Below are 6,452 nucleotides of genomic sequence, written 5' to 3'. Positions count from 1 at the left end.
GGGGGGACCTTCCCTTCCCACCCTTCCTCCGGGCCGACGACCGACCTCTCCCCATCCTGTCGCACCACCGCCGCCGCCGCCGCTGCGGCAGTGCTCGGCGGCGTTGTGTCCGCTTTAATGATTTAATGGCATGCCTAAGGCTAAATAAAGAGCAAATAGCGGGGAGACTGCTTTTATTCTTACTAGCGAACAGGGAGAGTGTCGCTCAGAGAAGTGCTTATTTATGATGCGTATCGTTCATTAGAACACCTGGTGAATGAACTAATAAGGCAAAGAGGAGCTGTAAAAGTCTGTTAAGAGAAGTGTTGACTAGAGAGCATCCAAAAGTAACAGTAAGTTGAAGAGCTCTAAATGTTAAGTGTTACATAAAAACGCTCGGTGGACCAAAGATCAGATAAATATTTATGATCGATCCGCAGAGGAATGTAACTTATTTGAGCTCCTTTTAGGTGAGGTGGCAAATATTTCGTTTAAAGACACGGAGGTATAAATTAAGGACAAATGCCAGCAAAGATGTGTCACCACAGCGTGCAAAATTATCGGCGAAATACAAATACTTCAGATAATGAAAGAAATGAATGGAGAAATGTGAATTCGTCAGCTCTGTGTCAATCTTCACATGAATTTACTGTCGTGTGGGAAACCGGCATTTAGAAGAGGATAGAGCAGCCCTTCCCCACGGTCTCTTCAGAAAGAAACTCTTGTTCACATCTCTAGTTTCAAATTTTTGCAGGACAAAAACTACAAAGACAACCGGAACCAGAAGCGTTTTGTATTGCAAGAACGTAAAGGGAGAAGGTTATTGAGTCAGTACTGCACCACAAAGCGATATAACATAAACCATAAAAGATTAATGCAGGGTATGCCTGTCACTGAATCCTTAAAGGAAGCACTAAAGCCAGGACTAAGCCAGGATTGGGAGGTCCTAGCAGAAAATGAAGACTTGTAGCCAAAATGAATCCTCCTGTCAAACTGATTTTTTTTTATTGCTGCTTTGTTTCCTGGTTTTTTCCCTCTTATTTTTGCTAAAATATTGATTATTCTCTCATGTTAACTATTTTAAATTATGTATAATAAGCTCAATGAACTGTGATTTGAGGTATGTTTTTGAACATTTTTTCATATTTGGTGATTTTTATCACATTGGAGAAAGTATGGAGCTGAGGAAATGCATAATGAATATCCAATGCTGCAGGGGACAGGTTTTCAGTGCGTAGACAATGCAACAATGTAGGGGAAGGAGGACGAACTCTCATGAGAGGCTGCTCTATACTCTGAAATCTTCTCAGACCAGATCAGGTGCTCAAACGTGTGTTCTAGGTTTGTTTTAACTAAGAATACAGTTTGCTTTATGATTGTTTACCTTCCTTCACCCAGCTCTTATCCTAACTTTTCATTTCACTTGTTTATCACAAAAAATTTGCTCACAAGATGCTTACAGATGCTGAGCACTGATGACTACATCTTCGAGTCACTCTGCAGCTATTTCCATAATTATTTTTCTTCAGAAATATCTATGATATGATTCTTGATGCTCATGTAGGGTTTGGATTTAAAACCCAAACCATAACAGCTTTTCTGATCTATTAGTCCTATCAGAAAAACATATATATCCTCTTCTGCCCACCCCTGATTATGTCCCAGTTGTTAACAATTTTGAAAATCAGTGCCTCTTAACAAGTCTCCCTATATAACAAATCCAATATTCTTTGTACTAGCAGGAACGAGGGCAACATGCATTTTAATTCAGCATACTTCTATGGAAATAGTTTTACTCCTTTTATAACCCTGTGTGCTGAGTGCTGAGTCCCTGTGCTGATAATTTTCCACATTACCCAAAACAAACCCCCAGCCACTCTGATGACTTAGCATTACTGATTGAGATGTTATAGATTTTAAGTGACCTGTACCTTACTGGAAAATTCACCGCAAGTCAGTGGTGATCCTGGGATGCTGAAAGAAGGGGGCATTGTCCATCAGATATGACTCGGTAAGCAAGGAGCTTGAAAGTTACTGTCTACTCTAGAAACCACAAAAAGTTAGATATGTAACTGAAAAAAATATCTACACACTTTTCTTGTAAAATGGGAAAAATTCTCTCCTTTAATTGATCCATTAATAGTCAGAGAGTTGCTATCATTCTCAAACTCTGGCCCGAATAACAGAAACAGATGTAGTGTGTAACAGACTAATGCTGTCTCTGTCAACTTACTGACATTGCAGCTGTCTGATCTTCTTGTTAAACCTTAAAATTACAGTAATGTCTGTGGATCAGGACCTCATTACCTCAAAGCACAGGGCAGTTCCTGTCCTTCTGAGCTCACAGTTTGCATTCCTGACAGACCAGGCCACAGCAGTGTAATATATATATGTGGAGATGGGGCCAACTTGCAAGGGAATGGACGGAGTTTGGACAATATATTACCTTGACACTTGCTCAATCAGTGGTAGAGAGGAAGGCACTATGGGCACCGCTGATGAATTAATACAAAAAGGAAGTATTTAAGCAAAGCTAGCTGAAGACTGGTTATTTTGCTACTAGAAGAATATAGTAGTTTTAAGATGAAAGCAGAGCAAAATGTGATTGAATGTGGCATCGCTGGAAGGGTGAAGGAGACCTCTGATGTTTCAATGCATTATGAGATTATACAGGCAGGGAACATTGGACTGTGACAGAGTTTATGTTCAAAGAGTTTATGTCTGAGTCAGTTGTGAAGCTGAAGGAGGCCAAACAAAAAGTATTAGATGAATTGGTCAGTACTGTTTTGAGTGGTTTGCAATGAAACCAGAAAGGAGGAGACTGCTAAAGTCAAAGTCAAAGCTAATGTAGACTGGAGGAAGCAGTGCCTTGATGGTTGAAACAGCTGGGAAAGCCTTTGGTATGTTGGAGATAGGTGAAGTGTACGGAGGACAAGGTTACCTCACTTTGACTTCTGCAGGTCTCATGTGCGGAAAGAATTGACTGACTCCATCAGTTAAGAAAAATAAAATGGATACTAGAAATGGGCTCATATTATCTAACTGCTGGCTCTTATCCAAGTATCAGGTTATCATGGAGACACTCTGAGTCCTGCAGAGTTGTGAGCACCTGTAGTGGACTCTGCAGTCCACTTGAAATCTGTCCCCTGGTGGACTGTTTAAGGAGCTTGGGGATACTGACTTCTAACTCAGATAACTTCAGTACTGTGGGATGAACCTTGGCTCTAGAATTAGCAGTTTATGAATAAACACTAAAAAAAAAATCCAGTAAAATATATATCTAGAGTATGTGGGCAAACACAACTGGATATATTTGGGTGCAGTGATTAGAATTTGAGTCTGTAAGAATTCTCTGCAACCTTTTTTTCCCCAAATACTTTACCTGTATAGACAGTATAAGAATTAACTTTATTCCTTATGTTGATGATATATGTGAGTACCCTCTACTCACAAAGCAGGTGAAGTCCAGCGTACCAGTCCAGTGTAGGGACCGCTTCTGTTCGTAAAACCGGAATATATCCAGTGAAGCCAAAGCATCACAGTCTGGTCCCAGAAGTAATTTCAGGCACTGATCCTACGTGCATCTGACTGTATGAATGCATTCCTGTGTCACAGCCTGTCTTTAATAGGACTCCAATTTGAATACAAGCACCTACTTACAAAGATCAGGTTTCACAACTTGGCTCTCCCTGACAAATATGTGACATTCAGTAACATCATTGTTCCCTGACACAGGAAATCATTAGCAAAACTCAATATTTTGGGCAAAACCTAAAAAAACTAGGTACGTTCTGCCAGTAAAGTGCAATTCATTGCTATTTACAGCTGTATTACACACCATTTGAAGAGTTTAAAGAAGTAGCTGTTGATATTTCCCCATACGGAACCAAATGATGAAGAAAAAGTTTGAAAGTGTAATCTTGGGTAAATCATAGACAAATGAAATGAATAGGTGTGGTTAGGGTGTGATGTGATTCATCATGCTTGCGAGGTTTTATGAGTGATACTTTTTTCCTCAGTCATAACCTTAGGGGTGGGAGGGATTGAGAACAGGACATGTATTAAGGTTGGAATGTGAGCCTTAACTTTGAATTTCCTGGCTTTTTATCAGCGTGAATGAAAAAATGTAACGTTATTTAAACATAGCTTCTTTCGTCTCGATTTTGATATATAAATATTGTTTGTGGAAAATAGAATGCAATAAAAATGTGTATTGTTCACCTAGGAGTCTAGATTTTTTCCCTAAATCTTCATTACAATTAATTAATTTTATTATTATGTAATTATGTACTAGAACCATTAATTAATGCTTTTTTCTCTTCTACTTCTCACAATTTGTAAAATGCAGGGAAATGTTAGGCTGAAAGCTATAGTTACTTAAAGATTTTCTTATATATCAACAGAATAAATGCATGTATAATGGTGGACCAAGATTCATTACCAGAATCCTATATGTAGGCTCCATTTTTCATTTGGTGGGGTCACCTTGGGTCAAATGAGCCATTTTGTCTTTTGACCTATGCAGCTTTGGATCTTCTAATACTGACAGTACACATGCCAGGTAGGATCTTCTAACTTTTATTTTGTTTTCATTTTTTAGAATCTGGACATTACCTGCTTCATTTTATAGAATCTGGAATTACCAGATGATTTTTCATAGTTCACAGGTGCATCTCCTGCAACTAGGCAGGAGGCCTACACTGAAACTCATCTCTAAAGAATGGGTCTCCTTTGCCAAGCTTCTCAACCATCCACTGCCTTGCTAGCTTCTGGCTTTGATACTCTCCTAAGGATATGGAATTTTTTTCCTTGCTAGTCCTGAATACCCTCTTAACAGTTTGTGGTTTTGTACATATTTATGATGATAGTCTCCAATTACAGTATCACATAGTATCTTTCCCACTGAATTTCCATTTCATTCCCATTCGACATATTAGAAGCTGCTAATATAATCATTAGTGTTCTTTCCTTCTTGTTGCTCAGTGATTCACCTTCAAATTTTTTTCTGTGCTACATAAGCCATGATTTAAAGATAGGATTAATAATTTCATATGAGCTTTTCAAAAACATTTCTCATGCGTTATCTGCTGCCATATCAATGTGCTTGATAGATGGAGACTGAGTAAGTGTTGTTTCTGTTTGAAGGTGGAAAGCAGAAATAGAACAATATGGCAAATAGAAATAGAACAATTATGGCAAATAGAACAATATGGTGAATTGGAATTGAGGGCTCCAATTTAAGTTATCTAGAATTTAATTTTAAGGAGCTTTTGTGTTATACAGCCTTTTAACCTTAAGAAGATCCTGTTAAACTACTCAGCTGTGAGCACTTGGCCCCTTCATAGGTAGTATATGATTCTTATATGAATTATACGTAATATACATTAATCAAGTAGTTTATTAATGTATATCTGGAGCATGTTGTTGTTAACAACATGGAGACAGCTTTGATTGCTTACTAACTTGAAGGGTTTGATTCTGCAAATGTAATTTTTAAAATACATACCAGTTTTATTGTTATTTGCTAGATTTTTTAAAGTAAACTGCAAAATGAAAGCTTCCATCCTATGTTCCGTCACATTATCCCCACATATGTCTGTGGCAGGGCTGAAATCTTTAGATCCATCATGCTGCTTGCTGCCTTTAAACCTATAAAGCCAAATGTTATCCCCCCCTCTGCCATCAGGACCTGAGGGAAGATGGCATACTTTGCCAGAAGATTTCATAGATATTTGCTGACAGCAAAAGCATATTGAGAAGATGATTTGTTCCTGTGTACTAAGGGAATGTGACTTATTGGCATTTCTCATTTCTGACAAATTAGATCCAACCTGATTTATCCCCTCTGGTCTGCCCTTATCAATGTCCTGTCTCTTTTTGTGTTATGATTTACTTTCATGTCCCATCTCTTCTCTCTTAAATTGTCCTTTCTCCTGTCCCCCTTTCTTGGGCTTAGAATCATAGAATCATTTAGGTTGGAAAGGACCTTTAAAGTCATCAAGTCCATCCATTAACCCAACACTGCCAAGTCCACCACTAAACCATGTCCCTAAGTGCCACATCTACATGTCTTTGAAATACCTCCAGGGATGGTGACTCAACCACTTCCCTGGGCAGCCTGGTCCAATGCTTGACAACCCTTCCAGAGAAGAAATTTTTCCTAATATCCAATCTAAACCTTCCCTGGCGCAACTTGAGGCCATTTCCTCTTGTCCTATCACTTGTTACTTGGGAGAAGAGACCCACACCCACCTCCTTTCAGGTAGTTGTAGAGAGCAATAAGGTCTCCCCTCAGCCTCCTTTTCTCCAGGCTGAACAACCCCAGTTCCCTCAGCCACTCCTCATAAGACTTGAGCTCTAGACCCTTCACCAGCTTTGTTGTCCTTCTTTGGACATGCTTCAGCACCTCAATGTCCTTCTTGTAGTGAGGGGCCCAAAACTGAACACAGTATTTGAGGTGTGGCCTCACCAGT

The sequence above is a fragment of the Aptenodytes forsteri genome, unplaced genomic scaffold (genome assembly GCF_000699145.1).
Source record: "Aptenodytes forsteri isolate BGI_AS27 unplaced genomic scaffold, ASM69914v1 Scaffold164, whole genome shotgun sequence".
NCBI classification, from domain to species: Eukaryota; Metazoa; Chordata; class Aves; order Sphenisciformes; family Spheniscidae; genus Aptenodytes; species Aptenodytes forsteri.
The sequence above is the reverse complement of the archived record's forward strand: the minus strand, read 5'-3'. Positions refer to the sequence as shown.